The sequence below is a fragment of the Neovison vison genome, chromosome 2 (genome assembly GCF_020171115.1).
Source record: "Neovison vison isolate M4711 chromosome 2, ASM_NN_V1, whole genome shotgun sequence".
NCBI classification, from domain to species: Eukaryota; Metazoa; Chordata; class Mammalia; order Carnivora; family Mustelidae; genus Neogale; species Neogale vison.
In genome coordinates, this window is record NC_058092.1 from 47,370,850 (window position 1) to 47,390,431 (window position 19,582).

The following is a 19,582-nucleotide window of genomic DNA, read 5'->3' on the forward strand; positions in this document are numbered from 1 at the left end:
TCACCAACTTCCTGTGTGACCCGGGGCCATTCTCTGAGGCTTAGTTTGCTCATGTATAAAATGCAGGGCTGGACAGCAGGAGCATCAGGACCACCAGAGACCAGTCAGAGATGCCAGGATCACTGAAACAAAGTGTTTGATGAGGGGAAAGAGAAGAATGAACAAGGCAGCATGCATATTTGATGTCACAGAAAAACCTAGCCGTGCCCAGCTCTCAGATAACTGATTCAGGAGCAGGTCATCTGGAACTCAAGGTTCACTGGTCATAGTGCCCCAGATGGTAGAAACAGAGGTGAGCATGCAGGCAGCCTATGCAAGAAGACTGCTGGGTGGGAGGGGGAACCCTCTCAGCTCGCTACCCATTTTACCTCCTGGCACTTCCTGTGTGAATTAGACATCACTTATTCTGAAGCTGGGGCTTCTTCCCTGCTTGCCTCAGTGTTTTCATGTGTCCGACACCCCCCCTCCACCACCTGCTGAAGGTCCACAGTTTATCAGAAACCAGGGAGGTCAGTGTCTGATGGCCTCCTAATACTCAGGGCTGCATTAATGCTGGACCACACAAAGAAAAAGCTGAGTTCACTATTCACAGCCATGCTCTTGAAATATCAGATTTATAATGTGTAGAGGTCTTTTCCAAAGTTTCACATTTGCATTTTCTACCAGTAATAGAGTGAAAGCATTAGCTGCAAAGCAAGGAAAACCCAAAGGCTGGATAGAATTCAAATCCATTTGATTCAACAAGTGCTTTCTGAACATCTAGTAAGCAACGGGTAGCTTCTCTACACAGAGCAGAGGGTAAGGGGGGGACTTCATTTATCAGAGTTATCAAGACCTATTACCTTCCTGACATAGCTGTTCTCTCTAATCCTCAGTACGAGGCATTTGGTGACACCATATGACAGGTAAGGGGGACTGAGAAGAAACTGTCCCAGTATCACAAATAAATAGAGAATCCAGAATTTGATTCTAATATCTGTCTGGTTCTAAAGTCTGAGTCTATTCCCACTAAAACCAAGCTGCCTTACTAGTCATAGATGACAAATAAGGAAATGTTGTGATCCTCAGAAGCTGATGAGTATATGGAGAGGTGACATAGGACATATAAGACAGAATAGGGAGAGATGCATAGAAGTGGGAGTCAGAAACTGTGTGTGTTTGTCTACTTTGATTTCTGAAAAAAACAATAAAACTAAATGTTTGTATAACTATTTCTAAGACCAGTTAAAAAATACATATAAATACCTATATTGATCTGTTTTCTACTTCACAAAGTCACAGAACTTCAGAATATGATCTTACAAGAGGCAGTATAGATAATCTTGCCTAAGTCCACTCTTTTACATATAAGAAAATGAATCCTCAGAAACCTTAAATAACTTGCCTAGGGTCATATAATAGTCCAGAACCACAAAAGTTGGCCTAGAACCTATGTCCCTGCTTCTTAGTCTACCACATATCTCACTGCACTGCTTTTCAAACTTTTAATGAGCCCAAGAGAGTGAGTGCTTCATTCATATTCATCCGTCATAGTCCATCCATCCATCACTGCCCATCTATCTGTCATCTTTCATCCATTCATCCGTCGATCCATATTCTACCCATCTGCCTTCCATTCACCCTCCATCCATCCACCCACTCTCCATCTATCCATGGGTTTGTCCTCCTTTTAGCCAACTCTAGTCAAGTACCTACTCTAAGCCAGGTCCCCAACCATACCTAAGTTTTCAAGCTTCCTGCCTGTTCCAGTAGCATGTTCTTAGCTCTAGATACAGTTTAAGAGTGAACCAGTGCCAGTGTTCTACTCCACAGTAGCAGGATACATATCCAAGTGTTTAAAAAAAAGAAAAGAAATGAAAAGAAAAGAACAATATACTAGATGAAAGGAAAGTTCTCCGTGGCTTGGACTTCCCAGCATTTTCAGGCTGAAGCACCTCCAGAGGCATTCTGATATTGAATTGATGGCATATGTGTGTATTTGAGCCATGGATTATGGGAAAGTGATGGCCTGATATTTGGGGATTGGTCAAGAACTGTAGCCCTAGCTGGCCTGAAAAAAACATTTTCCTCATGAAAAATATTTTCCTCATGAAAACAATATTACAATTTCATTTAAAATATGCAATGATGAATGTTGGCAAAATTTTGGCCTGATTATATTTATCCATTCATAAATATTTGTTGAGCACCACTGATGAATTTTTATTTGTTTTTCATTTAATACTTTAAGGTAGATATTAACATCTCCTCCATTTTCACTTCATGGATGCAGAAATAAGCTCAGACAGGTATGCACCTTCCCTAATGTCACACAGATAGTTAGTAGCAGAGCCAACATTTTGACCCTGGACTCTTGGATTTTAAAGCCCAAACTAGATTAAGCTGCCTCCCCAAACAATTTATACTCCAAAGGAAGAAGGAATAACTCCTTGTTATGGCGTTCAGAGAAGGGCTCACAGAACAGAATTCCCACCAGTAAAGATGGAGGTCTGAATGTGGAGAAAGCCAAAAAAGGGCCTCTCCAGGAAGAGATATGGCTTGAGCAAAGGTACAAAAACAAAGAAGCATGGGCCAGGTTCAGAAAAAACATGGCTTGTACTGATGGAGAACTGAGCTGGGGAGAAGTAGGCTAGGGACATGTTGTACATGATCTTAATCCTATGAGCAATGAGGTGCCCCTAAAGGTTTTTGAGCAGGAAGATGATGCAATAAAATCTGTGCTTTTAGGACACTCACTCTGCTGGCTAAATAGTTTGAAAGTTTAAAGGAAGAAGACCATTTAAGAAGGTAATGTTTGAGAGGTTCCTCTAGAAAAGAGGGAATGATGGAGAGAACAAAAAAGAAAGAGAAACATGTGAAGAATGTTAAAGAGGTTGGATGCATGGGCAGGTGGGTGGATGGATGGATGGATGGGTGAATGGATGGATGGATATGGATGGATGGATGAATGGATGGATGGATAGGTAAGTGGATGAATGGATGGGTGCATTGATGAATGGTTGGGTGGATGGATGGAAGAGTAGACAGGTGGGTGGATATATGAATGGGTGGATAGATAGGCAGATGGATGAAGGGATGATTACTTGTGTTTATGCTGGAATTTACCTATAGGAATATATTTCCCTTCCATTAAATTCTACCTACAGTGTGTATAATTTTGGGTTCTTCCCCACTGAGACTTCAATAACAGCCAGGAATTGCAGACCTGGCAGATTCTGCATCCTTATATTTTCTGGGTAGCAGGGCCAGAACATGGAAACCTCTCCACTTATCCAATTCATATCATCTTGAGATTCTTCTGTCAAAACCATGATTTCATCATGTTTTCCCCCATTGCCAACTTGAAAAAACGTTACTTGTGCTGTCATTTATGACTTTTGCTAAGTACTGTACTATGAGTTTAATATGTCTGTTATCTATGAAAAGTCTAAACTTGGCTATCGGGTTTAATTTGGTTTGAACCCAGCCAAACAACTTCACTCTGTGACCTTGGACAAATAATTGTATTCAAATTATCTATAAAATGGTGATAACACTAATTCACAGAGATGTTATGGGAATTAAATGAGTGAAGACACATGAAGTGACCAGTACATAGTAGATGCCCAAAAAATTGAAACTATTTTATTAAATAAAATCTTCTAATACCTATAATGGGGCTTTTGTTAAATTCTTCTTTCTCAAGGACCATTTGATTCCTGGGTTCCCTTAAATAGAGGCTCCTGTGATGGCATATTTTGTACACCTGAAAGATTAGTGCATCTCACACATACTCTACAACATATCCACAAAATTAATGTCCCCTCCCCCTGCCTTTTTTTTTTTTTTTCAATGTTTGATCTCTCTTGTCTCCAGTTCTTTCTCTATCAAGGCAAATTCTCATTGTTTGGCTAAGAGGCCACATAGCTCTCAATAGAAGAATTATACTCTCTGGCTTCCCCAAGTGTTCTACAATGAATTAGGTCATGACTGTCTTCTTAGCACTGACATTAAAAACTCTGCTAAGTGCCATACTTAGCAGAGTTGCAAGAGGCAGTGCCATAACTAGGTATTTGTGTGTCCATGAAGGGCTGGCATCTGCAGCATTTGTCTTCCTCCATCACCTGAGGAACCACAATAATGAAAATGATAGAATGACCTTAAAACATGGTAATAAGAAGGCAGCATGGACCAAGGGAAACTGCTCACCTGTTTCATGAAACTATTCAAGCTCTTCCCTCTGATATCAGAAGCTATTCCTCTGGCTTCTCCTCTGGCTTCCTTCTAGAGTTCACAGGAGAACTGAAAAAACTTTCCAATGATAATCTCCATTTCAGTGTTTCCCTATTTAATGCCTATCTTCCCCACTGGCCTATGAGTCCACAAAAGAGGACACAATGTTTGTCTTGCTTATGCCTGTATCCCCAAGGTCTGGTAGAATTCCTGGCACACAGCCAAGCCCTCAGCATGTATTATTAAATTAATGAATACATGATTGACTGAATGAATGGAAAAGTGATTAGTGAAGGAGACAGTTAAGCAAACCGATAACGCAGTGTTAAGTGCCGTGCTAGAGGGAAATATAAAGCACTGGGGGTTCCCAGCAGAGGGTCACTGCAATGGTATGAAACGGTAATGGAAAGGTATTCTAGGCAGAGGGAACAGCCTGCACAAAGGTGTAGAGGTATGGTATGTGTAACATGCACACTCAGAAAATTACCATTTGTTTGAACTCAAGGAATTAACTGCTACCTTCTTTTCTCAGTTGACTTTCCTGTTTGGTTTCACCCAACTCCAATAAAACACACTTCTACTCAGTTCTCAAAACATGAGTGGCTCTTGTCAGTCCCATGTAAGCACTCATGTTCCCCAACCCCTGTCTGCTCGTCTAAATCTTGACCAGCCTACACAAGCCAAGGCTGTCACCATTCCTTCAGAAGCCTTCCCTGTGGGCTCCATTCCCTGACCAAGGTGGCCTGGATTCTTCCTTCACACAGCTGGCTTGTCCAGAACAGGGTGGAGAGCTCACTCTCTTCATCTTCCCGGCCAAGCTCCCACCACACCTCGTCTTTGGGCTGCCCTTCATCCTGCAGTCACATGCCATGAAACAGAAGTACGATACCAGGAGCGTTAAGCTTGTGTTTCTGAAAACAGTTTTCATGGAACAGTGAGCTAAGCATATGATTTTTAGAAGGAGGGTTTCCAGATGAACTGTTAATTCCATTTTTAATTTCTTTGAGGTTCCCTTGGGGACTGAGTGATGTTGTTTTGTTTCTGCAGGAAATGGAGTTTCTTCCGGTTTGATCTAGGGGAGACGGGCACTGTGAGTAAAATCACCCTCTAGTTCCTGGCCCATGGGAGAGCAGTAATTGGAGTTTATAAATAAAAAGGGGAAGATTTCCTTGAATCTAACCCTTTGTTCCCTTTTACTCCTCGGGTCAAGGAAGAAAACAAAGAGCAGGTAATCCTGAAACATCTTTTTCTGTCCCCCTCACCTGCTCAATTTCAGAGAAATTTCCTCTGCCTTACTAACTCCTCCTCAGGTTCCCACTTCCCTTTATTTTCCTGGTTGCCCTTCTGTGTGTAAACCGTCCTCCTCTCCCTATACCCAGGGCCTCTTCTTTACACCTTCATCTTAACACCTCTCATAGCCTGAGTTTTGTGAGACTCCACTGTCTGTACTTCTGACCAGGAGAAGTGCCATGAGTTCTTTAAGACAGTGGTTCTCAAAGTGGGCCCTGGACATGTAACCTCAGTATTACCTGGGAAATTTGCTGGAAATGTACATTCATTCTGTTCTTGCTTCTGTTCTAGAACCAGCTGTTCTAAAACCAGCCCCCAAGAAAACTTACTGAGAGGCACCTGGGTGGCTCAGTCATTAGGCATCTGGCTTCGGCTCAAGTCATGATCCCAGGGTCCTGGTTTTGAGCCCCACATCAGGCTCCCTGCTCGGCAGGAAGCCTGTTTCTCCTTTTCCCATTCCCTCTCTGGCTGTGTTTCTCTCTGTCAAATAAATAAAATCTTAAAAAAAAAAAAAAAAAAAAAAGAAGACCTACTAAGTCAGAAACTCTGGGGGTAGGCCTAGCAATCTGAGTTTTAACAAGCCCCCCCGCCCCCAGGAGATTTGAAAGCATGCTGTGGTTTGAAGAGCACTGCTTTAGGGGTAGGAACAGGAAACTATTAGTTCCTGGCAGAATACCCATCCTCTACCCATACAGTATGGCCTCAGTAAATGTTTCATTGGATGGAATTATTTAATGAGACAGCCCGAACATGCTGCTACTTAAAATCCACGGTGGAAAAGATAATGTGAAGAACAGAGATGAGCTATGTACATGGAACTGGCCGGCTGTCCACCTCACTAGTACATCTTAAACCAGCATGAAATGCTTAGAGAGATCATTCCAGATAACAGCAGGTGCTCATTCCCAATCAGTTGATAACTGCTTTGTTTCTGAGGCTTTCCTGGAATGTTTATTGCCCACAGTTCTGTATTATTAAGGGTAGTATGTGGTTGGACGGTTCTGAGACCTGTTTGCATGGAAGCTGTCCGGCCAGCTGAGGATGGAGGCTGCAGCAGCATCCCAGAGCTCCAGCGAGGAAGCAGGCAACCACAGTGCCTGTATGGACCCCATAGAAGGCACATCAAAATCCTGTTCCGTGGGACACAAAAACTACCTAGAATAAGAGCCTGAAATAATAAAGCGGTACTAGATGCTATTCTATTTATCTTCCAATATCAACACTGCAAAGGGTCTCACTTCAATTCCCTCCCTTCTGAAAGGCTCATAGCTTCAAAAAACAAGGTAACAAAAGTCCCCAACCCAGAGTCTTTCTACCTCAGGTTTTCCCTGATAGTATTGTGGATCTATACATGTACATCTATACATATACATCTTTTCCACACAACCGGATTTTAATCACACAAAGAGAATGGTGTCCTGCCAGAGCACTTTTTTTCTCCCTACTGGTTTCCCCCCCATTTAATTCCTTCCTTCCGTTTAGTTGCATTTTATTTCTTTATGGAGGGTCAGTGCATTTTAATCACAATGTACACTGGCTTGCTGGAGCTATTGATGAAAGAACTCAAAGCTTAGCCACTCAGCTCATTTAGATGTGAACTACCAAGTTCAATGAGAGAAGCAAAGGGCAAAATGAAATTACACAACCTTTTGGCTGATCTCCCATTTCTGTGCATAGAAAGGCATGGGATGGCCTTTGACGCCCCCAGATTCTGGAACAATAATGCCCTAGAAGGAGTTCATATAATATTAATAGCATATTATTGAGGAAGATAAATATAAAACCCAAAGTTTAAAAAGAAAACTGACTTGGCAAGGACAGATGATCAAAAGTCCCTTCTCTCCTATTTCAAAATAACAATCATGAGCAAAGGATAACTAACATTCATATAGTGCTTTACAGTTTATCAAATGCTCCTACATCCATTAAGTCAGAGATAACCAGCATGGTCATTATGGATGGCTGAGATTCATCTAGAGCTTACAATCTGTCAGGCATCGCACCAAATGCCTATCACAGTTTATGTAACTTCGTATTCATAGTAACCCTCACGTAGGCCCTCTTTTTACATGGACCAAGACAGAAGGTAAGTGACTTGCACCAGGTCAGACAGTTGGGAGGTGGTAAACCTAAGACATGAGCCCAGACATGCTGATGCCATCCGTATTAACAGCAACATCTTACAAGCGCGAAACGTAGGCCCTATGGAGTCAGGCGATATGCACAAGGTCACCCAGCAGTAAGCAGCAGAGCCTGAAGTAAGAACCCAAGTGTCCTGATTCCCAGTTCCGGGCTAGCCCCTGCAACCTCTTCACACCTTGTTCACACAGGCCCAAGCCAAGACAAGTGTCCTTCCTGCCCGTCCTCCACAGACCAAACTCCTTGTGTGTCACTGAACTTTCCTTCCATAATTAACACACAAAAAGAAGGAGACAAAATTGTGAAGAAAGAGAAATAAATAAGTGCCACTGAAAAAGAACATGAGAGAGAAGTAAAGCAATAGTCTGGGGGGAAGTGGGGACCCAGAGTGAGCATGAGACTCTGCGAACAGGACATGAGATCTTCTGTACTTGCTAAATCCAAAAAGGCCACACCACACAGGAGAATGGAGCTGGTTCCAACAAGCTTTCCATGCCAAGGAACGCCACTGCAGACTTTCTCTTCTCAGCAATGTGTGCTTCTGTGGGCGGGTGGAAGAACGAGTGGACTTTTGCATGGCTCCCCTGACCTCTGGAGTGGGGGTACCTGCCTGCAGCTGCAGGGCTTGCACAGGGCTTGACACACCTGGAGCTCCCAATGAGTTATGCCTAATGGAACTCTGCAGAATCCAGCTGCTACTGTCAGCAAGACGTGGTGCTTTCACTTCTCTGCCTCAGTTTCTCATCTGTAAAATGGGGACAATGATAGTACCCCCCCCTTTACAGGACTGTTCCAAAGATTACATATGTCTATAAGGCATATAGCACATTGTCTGGTCCCAGGTGGGTGTTCCATAGCCGCTGGTTATTATTGTTAAAGTTAACATTGGCATCAAATGAAGACATGTCACTATACACTGCAATTAGTTAGATTATCTTACTCAGTTTATTCCTTTTATAGACGAGGAACTGAGGTCCAGAGAGGGATATAGGCTTATTCAAAGACACTCAGTGTTAGTTAGGAAGGAAAGAGAAAACCAAGTCTATATACCACCACCTCCCCCACAGCCCCCCCCAACCCAGTGCAGTGATTGTTTCCACTGACATCCTTCACTGACATAAGGGGTGGAATTTAAGTAGAAATTTCTGCCTCCTATCCTGGTCTGGGTGGGTGGAGGGTTGAAGGACATGATTCAGAATCAAAACCAAGTAACTTTCATTAACAATCCATTATAAGCTAGATATTTTCCTAAATACTTTCTTATGTGATGCCCAGCTTAAGACAGCAAGATGCAGGCTTAATTACCATATCCATTTTGCAGTCAAAAAAAACGAGGGCCAGAGATACTAAATTAAAAAGCTACCCAGTCAACCATCTAGAAAGCGCTGGAACAAGGATTCCAATCCAGGTCAGCCTCACTCCAAAGCCCAGGATCTTTCACTAAGACCACTGTAGCTGGAAGAAAAAAAGCCAATGGCCAAAGAAAGTCATTATTCTTTTTGTTCCCAACACAAGTAGAGTTCCAAGTTTAGGAAGCCAGGGCAAGGATGGAGTCTTCACATCCATAAAGTAGACTCCCCGTCACGGGGACTCCTGATTGCAGGGCTAAGCTCGTCTGCAGTCTGACCTCCCCTCTGCCACCATCCCCAGCCACACGCACCTAGTCCCATTGCCCTTTGCCAGGACTATTGCCTGTCTCCGACCTTCTCTCCTGGCTCTACTGTCCCTCCCTATAGAGTATTCTCCACATGGTGGCCAGAGTGAGCTTTTCAAAACATACATCAAATGATCCTATTCCACTTCTCAAACCTGCCAGCGGCCTCCCGCTCTCCTAGAATAAATTCTGAACTCTGCATCATGGCCTGTCAAGGTCCTACAGGACGTGACCTCTTACCTGTCTCTCTGACATAATTTGCTACCTCTTTCTCCCTGTGCTTGCCACTTAGACCTCTAACCTTCCTTCTGATCACCAAACAGACCTTGTGCTCTCCTGTCTCAGGGTGCCAGGCGTCCCGCTGCTTAGGAGGCTCCTCCCCCCCCCCACCGCCGCTTCTCCACTTGCCAGCTACTTCTCATCATTTAGGGGCCAGCACAGAGGTCCGTTCCACAAACAGTTCTTCCTCAATCACTCTAACAGCGGCAGCCTCAGCCCCTCACTCCCCATGACGTCACCTCTTTCGGTTTCTGCGATGCATTTCTCACTAACTGAAAGTATCTCCTCTCTTTGTCTCCTTATGTATTCTCTGTCTCTCTCTGGTCAGCAAGCAGGAAGCACCTAGAGCTCTAAGTTTTAGGAATATATGGATGTGAACGAGAGATTGTAACAGTGGCTTCCTCCACAGAGGAGAAAGAACTCAGGTGCTGATGATCCTTCCATAATTACGGCTGGAGGAAATGAGGGCTACTCTCTGCAGAGAGAAGGAAGACTTTCTCCCCTCTGTCTTGCAAATGGGTGGCGATGGGGGAGGGTGCTATTTTTAATACTGTTTAGGAGAGACACATAGCAGGGGGGAAGCCATCAACTGTCTACCCTTGGTGATAGTTGCCCTGACAGCAGCTGCCATGGATACATTTTCCGAATACTAAACTGGGTTCATCCAGGGCTTCGGATCCCAAATTTGACAAGAGCCATACTCTGGCCCTGAACCGTCAACCTGACATAGCTCAGGCATTTCCCCAGGGCAAAACAACACCTGTGGGACCTTCGGTTGATGGTAGAGTGTTGAAACCAACAACTGCATGCATGCCTCCACTCTCCTACAAGGTGGGAGGTGATCTGTACCAAAGAGAGTTTTCACGAAGCCTACCCTTCTTCTTCCCTTCCCACCCTATACTCGCTGTTATTTTCGCAAGCTTTTACTGCTCAGTATGGGCTTTGATCTTAAAATAGTTTGAAATCAAAGTAGCTAACATAAAGGATAATAGAAACAGGAACAACTCCTTTTATAGCAGTGCTGAGTCAACTGCTCCCTGGTTGTGCTTTCAGCCACCAAGAAAGGTTAAATACTCTTCAGGGAAAAATCATTACTCAGATATCAGGGGAGAGAGCCAATGACCAAAGAGCTTCTCTTCATTGAAGGCCTTGTTATGTACCAGGCATTTTAAATGCATTATCTTTAAGTAAAATAAGTGGTGGTATCCCCATCTGGGGTTCATCCCCAGATGAACAAAGGCTAATCAACTTCTCCGTGCTTAACAGCTTGGAAGTTGCAGAGCCAAGATTTCAGCCCAGGTATGCCAGGCTCCAAGCCCATTCATTGTTCACTATGCCCCGCCTTGTCTTGGTCCATTCAGGCTGCTGTGACAAAATGCCACAGATGGGTAGGTTAGACACCCCATATTCACTGGTCACAGTTTGGGAGACTGAAGTCCAAGATCAGGCCGCCAATATGGCTGGGTCAGGGTCACAGACTTCTCATTGTATCCACACATGGTGGAACTCTCTGGAGCCACTCTTAACAGGCACTAATGGTGGACCTCTCTGGAGCAATTCTCAAGAGGCCCTAATTCTACTCATGGGGTGAAACCCTCTTGACTGAAGCATTTCCCATTTCCCCCTGAAAGCCCCCCCCCTATTGATGCTATCACCTGGGAGGATTCGGATTTCAACAAACAAATGGGGTGGGGGATAGGACACAAACATTCAGTTCATAGTACCCCCTCAATTCCTAAGGGCTCAGATCTTGCACTCAACAGCCTCTATATAATCATATAAAACCCAACAGCAAGGGCCCAATTAAAGAATGCAGGAGTTAGGGAAATGTCCCCTTTGTCTGAGCAAGGAAACTTCACAGCTCTTTTCTGTCTTCTGTTCACACCCAAGCTTCTCCCCCCAGAGCAGTACTTTACCAAAAATAACTCCATGACAGGCTAAAGTGGAAAAAGGAGTGTAGATAAATTGTGGCAAGTTGCCCAAAGGGATTTCCTCCTGGACTCACACTTTCCAAGGCAGTGGATTTGCCTTCAGGTAAAACACAGATATGTAAAGTTAAGAAAAAGGGGAATCCAGGGTGGGAGGCCCACTTTGCTGCACCAAACAGGCCCAAGGTAAGCCTCTCTAAATCTAAATCTAAATCTAAATCTAAATTGAGAAAGTCTCAATTCTTTTGATACTCTGTACAGGAGAAAATGAAAATGCTTCCAAGGCCATCAGAACAGTGGCTGTCCTGAGTCTCCACACCTTGGCCAGGACACTCTGCCTTAGGAGCTCATTCACTCAATGTGCATTCATTCAGTAGATGGTTCCTGAATGCCTACTATGTGAAAGACATCTGATAGTTACTGAGGATAAGGAAGGAAATAATTTGCAACTCTTTTCCCCAGGGAGCTCACTCCAGTAAGGAAAATAGACAAGCAAACATGCAGTTCGATATAGCTAGATAAACTATAGAAAGAAGGATATTGGAAGACCAGTTGACAAAGAAGCAAACAACCATCTCTGTGTGGGGAGAGGGTTTCTTGAGCTGGGTTTTAAATACTAAGGAGGTCTCCCCATCAGAGATGGGAGAAGCCAGAGAATATTCCAGGGGGAGAGAACAGGGTACATCCACGTATGGAAATCAGGAACAGGGTTGATTCCAGGGTGAAAATGACTCACAGTGCAAAGATTCGGGGAGGGGATAGGGAGAAGTTCTTAGTGCTTTTCTACCCATTTCCATGTCATCCAGCGCTGCTCTGATGACAAGGATAACGTGGAAAGGGAAATTCTCACCAGGCCACAGAGGCACGCACTGCAATCTCCATTCTGTTAGGTAGAATTTCGGTACCCTTGGATTCCTGGCCACGGGTATGGATAGATTGAATCTTAGGCAAGCATTTGCCTTATGAGATGCTCTACATCACCATGGCCTCATAGGAGAGAAGAGTAAGAGAAGTGTCATGGCAAATCTGAATCCTAAACAAAGCCACTGGAGGTGGGAGGGAGAAGAGGAGACAGAAGAATGCTATGACCTACTGCCACATCAGGCACAGCTCTTGGCTATTTTATTTTATTTTAAAGATTTTATGTATTTATTTGATAGACAGAGATCACAAGTAGGCAGAGAGGCAGGCAGAGAGAGAGGAGGAAGCAGGCTCCCTGCAGAGCAGAGAGCCCGATGTGGGGCTCAATCCCAGGACCCTGGGATCATGACCCAAGCTGAAGGCAGAGGCTTAACCCACTGAGCCACCCAGGTGCCCCGCTCTTGGCTCTTTTAAATACTCTCTGCATACCTTAGCAACTTGTAGGGCATCTTTGCCTGGCATTCTCTTCAACTGCAAAGTGGGGAGAATGATGCCTATTGCATGGGGCTATCATTAAAATTACACAAGACTGATCATGTTCAGGCCTTTTGCGGTGTCTGACACATAACATTCCCTTGTTAGACACGTTTGTTAATCCCAATTCCCTGCTCCTTCATTAAACCACCATTCACAATGGCCAAGCAAGACAATGTTGCCAATTTCTCCTATTATTCTTTTTTAAAAAGACTGTATTTATCTGTTTATTTTTGAGAGAGAGAGAGAGATAGAAAGAGAGCTTGTGAGCATGAAGAGAGGGGCAGAGATGGAGGGAGAAGAGGAAAAGAATCTCAACCAGACTTTGGGCGGAGCAGGGAACCCTACAGAGGGTTGAAGCTCACACCCCTGAGATCATGACCTGAGCCGAAACCAGGAGTCAGACACTTAACTGACTGAGCCCCCCAGGCGCCCATCCCATTATTTTTAATAAGGGATCCACGATGTGTGTATACTATGTTATGATTTTAAAAGCACTTTAACATCTGTTAGCTGATACAATGATCTCAGTAACCTTCCCAGTTAAACAGAAGGAGTTATGTCAGTGAATACAGGTGAGGGGAAAAAAAAAACCCAAAAATGACTTGCCGGAATTCACAAGGTCATCAGAGGATAAGCATGCAGGCTCGTCCTTCCTCTACAGCACCCAATTCCTTTTGACTAGAGGGCATGGCCTCTCTGAATATTCTTCTAGAAATTCTGAAAAATTTAATTTGGATGCCATTAGAACAAAGCCCACCTAACTAAATGTAATATGAGTAACAATCCCTTCTGGATTCTGTGAACCTTTTCCTATGGCATGGCAAGCTCCTTTGTCAGGCTCGGCCGTCCAACTGTAAATTCTGAGGGCAGAGAGCGGGTCTCACTCCTGCCTGTACCACCGCGTGCCTACCACCATGTCTGTCATACCAGACAAGCTCAACGCATGTTTGCAGGATACGTGGATGGATTTTGTAGGCATTTAATGATTTACACAGTCCTTCGACACCCTTCGTCTTATTATTTGATTTTCCAAAAAGCCCTGGCACAAAAAGGAAAGCTGATATCATTATCTTTATTTAACTGATGATGATATGCAGGTCACACCAAAGCTGCTATCATTTTCTTTCTTTTAAAAATTATAATGGACTCATACTCCCTCCCGGAGCAGAACCCAGCTGAATTCCACACACTGCTCTTGGCCCTGGCACACAAGTCTGCTTAAAAGCCAAGATAGACCCTGTTTTGTTATCTTTCACATCTTACAAAATACATCAAATTCTGAAAAACTCTGTGATAATTAGACCAAAAAGAAAAAAGAAAAAAAAAAAAAAAGCAGGGGGAGGGGGGAGCTGAAGCTGAATCATTCAACCTGGAATAATTGTTACATTCCTATTCTTTCCCTTTCTCACCTCCTTTTGGTCTCCATTGTCTATAGCGTGGAATATTCATCTTCCTCCACAAAAAGAATCCACTTCCTACAGAATAGAACTGACAGGCTTGTGGGAGGCTTGCTCTCGGTGTTAACCCTTCCTGTTGGGTTTCCCAGCACACAGCTTTCCCCGAATGGTCTCTCTCCCCAGTCTCTCCTCTAGCACCCTGAGTGTTTTCCCAAAAATGGAGTCTGATGATGCCACCCTCCTGTACTAGGACCACTGAACTTCCACCAACAAATGCTGCACACATGGCCTAACCTGGCTCTCAGGGTCTCCAAATCCTGTATCCTACTTACATTTGCAAGCCCATCTCCCAAACTTCCTCTCCCCGTGCCTTGCATTCTACCAGACTAGTTAAAGATCCCTTAAACAACTTCTCTGCATTTCCCCACACCATCCCCATCCCATCATCCCTACCAAGGATGAAGGATCCATTTCTAAAAATTCTCCCTATCCTGCAAGGGTTTTTCCTTGAAACCTCCTCGAGTTCTTTCCAGCAATTCATTCAACAAATATTAATAAGAAGCTTCTTAATGCCCAACAAATCCTATTTTCAAAGAGCTTAGTAACACCTGAGAAAGAGACAGAGCTAAGAGAAATTCAACACAGTGAGGGTGTTGTCACGATGTTATTGCAAAATGATGGGGGAATCCAGCCACCGGGGGAAAACAGAAGGGTCCGTCCTGATCCTTACTGGGACTGTAATCCAGGCAGAGAGTGAGGAGGAGGAAAACAGCACCAGACTGGGTTTGAAACAGATGGAAGTCTTGGGTCATGCAGTCCGTCCTTCCTTCCTTCCTTCCTTCCTTCCCTCCTTCCACAGACATTTATCAAGCCTGACAATGTGTACAGCACTGTCCTTGGAATGTAGAAATGAGTGCTACACAGCTCTTACCCTCAGGAGTTTACATTCTGGTAGGAGAGACAGAAATGTACGCACAGGGCTCTACCGCAGGTGAGAAGAAGCACTGTACCAAGGGCTGGGGAACAAGAGGATAGTGGCTGGTTCTGCCTATCAGACACCAGGAAAGCTCCAGAACAGGGTGATATTTGTCAGAGTTCTAAAAGACAGTAGGAGTTTACTTGTTAGAGAAGAAAAAAAGAAGGGGAGGGAAGAGGGAAAGAGGAAGAAAGAATATTATATCAGTCAATCCAGTCAAGAGAAAATAACTGCTCAATTATTTTAACACAGAGACTTTAATATTAAGAGTGATGTTTAGTTACAAAATTATTAATTGAGTGACTAAGAGATCAAAAGGAACTCTAAGGCATCATGAGGTAGCGGTTGCAAGAAGCATCTTCCACCCTCATACTAAAGACACAAAGGGAAATACTTAGAAACTTAGAGGAGAAAGCCCAGGGGTGGTTGGTGGTAGAAAACTCAGATCTCCAAGGAAGGGCAGTGCTCAGCTGAGGTTGGGGTCTCTGAGGGACCTGATGAGCTGGTCCAGACTTCTGAGGACAGGCAAAGGCCAGCTGGTGCTAGAGTCTCCTAACTGAGGCAGGACCTGTAACTGGGTTTACAAGTGTTGGGAAGCATACATCCTGGGGTTGGCTGCTGCTACAGGAAGAAATTCTGGCCGCCAAGGTGAACAAGAGTCTGTACCTAGACGCTAGGTCAGTGCTTCTAAAGCAAGGGTGATTTTGCCTTCTAGGGGTCATCGGTCAATGTCTGGAGATACTCTTCCTAGTCACCACTGGGGGGTTGCTACTGGAATTAGAAAGTGGGGGATGGGGATGCTGCTAAACATTCTGCAATGCATAAGGCAGCACGCTCTCAACAAAGAATTACCAAGTCCAAAATGTCAATGGTGCCAAAGTTGAGAAACCATGCTAGGTTAACGCTGAGAGCAACAGGAGGCAAGCAAGAAGTCTCAGCGGCCCCTATCCAGCCAAGGCATCTTCCTCTAGCGCCCCCTATTGGCAGAGCCTAAGAGGGAGCCTGCAGGTGGAGCAGGAACACTGATTTGCCCCTTCCCAGCATCACAAAGCCAAGTACAGATGGATGGATTTGTAGCCCAATGACAAAAAGTTAATAACAGGCACAAGCATTGCAGGCCAGGTTCTCAGAGCAAGCAAAGTCATGATGGCAGACATAGAAGTGGTATTATAGCAGTGCCTAGCACATTGTAGGTCTTCAGGAGAGATTGGGATGCAGCAAACACTTACTCAGCAATGACTTCTAGATGAAAGATTTCCAAGAAGTGTGAGAATAAGCACAATGCCTCCTGACAGGGAAATCTCTTCCATCCATGAACTTGGTATTTTGCTTTCCTTTTGTCTGTTGTCTTTTTTCTTTTTTTCTTTTTTTTTTTTAAGATTTTTATTTATTTATCTGACAGACAGAGATGACAAGTAGGCAGAGAGGCAGGCAGAGAGAGAGGAAGGAAAGCAGGCTCCCCACTGAGCAGAGAGCCCGATGTGGGGCTCGATCCCAGGACCCTGGGATCACGACCTGAGCCGAAGACAGAGGCTTTAACCCACTAAGCCACCCAGGTGCCCCTTGTCTGTTGTCTTATGAGTACTTCTGAAATTCGGTTCTAGAGTGTGTCCAAAGTGTTGAGTCCTTTTTCTCCATAACTATTGTTCTACACAAGTGAGATCATGTGACTTTTACTCATCAATAGTATCCTGGAGATCTCTGCATAATATTAATAAAGATTTACTTAATGCTAGTTCTACCTTACAGTATACTTTACCACTCTCATTTTACTTCATCTGCCACCTGCTTGCCTATTTTTGGATGGGAAAACCGAAGCTCAAGCAAGGGGAAGTGATTTCTCCCAAGTGGTACCTTAAGTGGAAGGGTAAAATTAGCACCCAGATAGGAGGTAGAAAAGTGGTTTGTGCTTGAGTTGCTTTGAGGCAGCTGATTTACTGTGTCACTTAGCCCTTCCCAGTCCGGGCATGTTTCAAGGGCAGCCAGGTTCTTTTACCTTCTCCTCCCATGCTTTCTGTCCCCACTCACTTGCAGAATCAATGGAGCAATTCAGGGTGTTACTTTTCCAGCAAAGAACCATAATCTAGTGAGAAACACAAAGAGTTTATGGATGGGCTCAGGGTGCCTGGTGTCATCCAGCCAGGGCAGGGAACCCAGTCCTGAGAAGTCAGGGAAGCCTTTCTCTGATGACATCTGAAGGAGGGGGAGGAGACAGAGGGAGGAAAGGGCAGTCTGGACAGGAAGGAACAGCGTGTGCAAAGTGCACAGGTAAGAAACATGATACCTTAAGGGTCTGCAAGCTGACTTTGGAAGGAGCTCAAGCTGAGAAGAAAGCCAGGTGGCGGGACAGCTAAGACAGCTAAGAGACGGAGCAACGAGGAATCTGTAAATGATATGGGGAACTTTGGACTTATTATAATGGTCTAGATAATTATGTGAGCACACCATTTCTTCTTGAGTTTCGGTCTCCACTGTGTAAAATGGTAGTAACAGCATCTGTTCTGTCTATCAAACGGGGTCTGAGTTGTTCAAATAAAATACACACACATACATACATACACACACATCACATGGAGATTTGCTTAGGAAACGGTCACACATTATCACTACAGCACCCCAAGTCAGCTTCGGAAAGCAGGAGCAGCCCTCTTCTCTCTCCTCCCATTTCCCTCAACTCCTGCGGAAGAAAAAGCCCCCTTCGGAAAAGAAAGACTCTCCTTAGTCCTTTGCTAAAGCTTTCTCAAGCAATAATTCATAATGCAATCTTCATTGAAATTGTATTTCGGCCCCCCTCTGCTAAAAATATAAATACATGTGACTTCAGCCTCTGAATGGCCTTTGTGCCTTCCTGCCCCTGGTGTGCGCCTTCCTAAGTGGCTATCCTCGCTGTGGGCACCAGCCTGTGTGATAACATTATAATTTGGGGTATATTGTGCTCTCTGAGGCCATGCTGAGGCCAGCACGAGGAAATGGCATTTGACAGCAGGGCTAGTCTTTGTGAAGATCTGTGGCTTCCTCCTCTGTGGGTTCATTTGGCTCCACCACTACATTTGGGTGGCGGGCCCCAAGAAGCCATGGGCGCAGGTGGCGGCACTCCCCTTGTTTGAGTGCTTTGTAAAAAAAGGAGGCAACTTGAAGCTGAGGTGTCCCAGGGCAGAGAATGGCTTGAGGAAGGAGTCAGTAGGCAACAAACCAGCACACAGTCATCTGGACCGCATGTATGAATTCCGAGTTGCTGGAATCCAAAACCAAATCCAGCAGGGTTAATGGTATGCATCATCTTTTAACCCCTGATCTTTCCTACTGCATTGCAGCAGCTCCCTACACAAATCACTTTTACACTCTTAATTAATGCAAACATTTGAGACATATTTATTAAATGTCCACTCTGGGCTAACAGTTGTAGGCACTGGGGATGCAGTGATGAACAAGGCACAGTTTATGGGGCATGCAGCTTACACTGGGTACAGACTCAATTGCAACATCAGTACAAATGCCAATTTCTTTCCACTGATTAAGAGAAGCTGCTAAGGGACAACAACCCACAAGGGGTTAAATGAAAAGCCATATTCTTCCCGTCCTAGGGAATGGAATGCCAGTATTCAAAAAGGTTCCACCTCCATTTCTTTTTGCTTCTACTTATTTTCTTCATTTGCATGGAGGAAGGAAAGCCAAAGCCTCTTACCAATTACCCCATGCACTGAGCCGCAGACCCAAACAGAGCTCAGATTATCTATTTAATTCTCTAGCCTGCAAGGGGGCATTTACCCATTGTCTATGTCTTAACCAAATGTAATGGATTAGTTCAGAGCCTGGGGGAAAAGGCGAGAATACTGTGTTTACAAGGAAAGCTATACAGAGCACAGATATGAATTCAGAGGATGAATTTATAAAAGAGAAAAGTCACATGAGTTTATAGGCAACCCCTGTGAGCTCAAGGGGTTCGGCTTGGGCTATCCAAAGCGGTGATTCGGACCATATCTCTCAGTCCCCTGTGCTCTGTCAAAGGCTGCCCCACCCCCAACCTCACCCTAGATGAGGACCATCCATCACCGGGGGATAAGGCGAGATTCAAGAGTAGGAGGACAGCAAGTCAGCCTATACCAGGGTAGAGAGAAAAATCTCCTTCAGCTGTGTTTCCTTAGAAACCCCCACAAGCTGAGACTGGGAAAGTGGCCACAGAATCAGACGGAGTACTTCTGATTCCTTCAGCAAAGATCACACCCTGAAAGGAGGAAGAAGACATCCTTAAGCAGTTTAATCTTTCAGGCGACACCTGAGAAAGCAGCCTCCAGGAGAGGCCCCAAGA